Here is a 1276-nt window from a genome sequence, read left to right as displayed (position 1 = left end):
AAGCGTCGGAGGCCACTCCTCCCTGCCCCTCCTGCTCCCCCGTCTTCTGCTCCCCTCTCTCCTGGGGGGCTGCTCCCAGCCAGACGGGAACAGCTGCCCAGGGGAAAGGGTGTCCGTGTCTCAGTTCATGCTTGTTGCCCCCTCACCCCATCTGTGGAGGATCCAAACCCCGGGTCTGGATAAGGCCCCAGGGGAGAGGGGAAAGGAGGCAGGGCAGAGCTCACCTGCCTCTGGGCTCCAGGGAGAACTTGTTTGCTGGTTTGGGGCATTTAAGATAAAAGCTGATACAGGAACTAAAAGACTATTTTTTTTCCCATGACACACTGGAGATCTCCCTCTTTGGAGCAGATTGAATTAAACTAGTCTGCTCTGCACACACGCTGAGGTGAACTGTGCTGTGCCACGTGCAGTTGTGTAAGTGGCAGAAGGCACGGCAGCACACAGAAAACGGCAGTGGTGCACTTTTGAACCATAGCCCCTTTAAAGTGTTTTAGTTCAAAAGTGTGTCATGACCCAATGATTGTGTGCGTGCTTCGGCACTGCAGAATTATTTCCCGCCACACGGAGCTTTCTTTGCACGGTGCAATTCTCAGCTGCAGAGAGAAATCCCCGGTGCAAATGTGTGTCCCACTATTGGCTGTTTCTAAATTATTCCCACATGGCGGCTAGCGATTGGCTTGCTAGCCGTATAAGAGGTTTGAGCAGTTTCCGCCCAAGCCGGAGATCTCCGAGAATCTCGGGAGGACCCCGAGATCCCCGATTCCGAGAATTCCGGGAGAAATCCGAGAGAATTCCATGATTACCTCGTGGACTTCTACGTAAATCTCGGACCAACTGGTGGGCTAATCTGCTACCAAGAATCTCTCCCTGTCATCGAACGCTATCCCGACATATCCCTACCCTGTGTGCTCGTCGAGAGTCATATTTTGGACTCTCATTTTGGTATCCAGAGCTCTGTCCGGTTTGTTAACAAGAAGCTCGAACTTCCTACATCTCTTGTTTGCGTTTGTTTTGCGGAGCCTAGCAAACTCCACGTGTGTGTCTTCGGTGGAGCCTAGCAAACTCCACGTGTGTTTGTCTGTAACTGCAACGCAAGCAAGCTTTCCTGCCTGCACCGCGACCATCTACGGTGTAAGTAAAGTTTTCTTTGTTCAACCGCTATGAGTCCGTGCCTAATTCTAGTCCGTCGTGCTGAATTCCCCACCCACATGCCCGGGCTGCTGGCCACAGCCCCTCCGCCCCCACAAAGTGCAACACCACCATTTTCTCAGTGGTG

The sequence above is a fragment of the Alligator sinensis genome, unplaced genomic scaffold (genome assembly GCF_000455745.1).
Source record: "Alligator sinensis unplaced genomic scaffold, ASM45574v1 scaffold2337_1, whole genome shotgun sequence".
Taxonomy (NCBI): domain Eukaryota; kingdom Metazoa; phylum Chordata; order Crocodylia; family Alligatoridae; genus Alligator; species Alligator sinensis.
The sequence above is the reverse complement of the archived record's forward strand: the minus strand, read 5'-3'. Positions refer to the sequence as shown.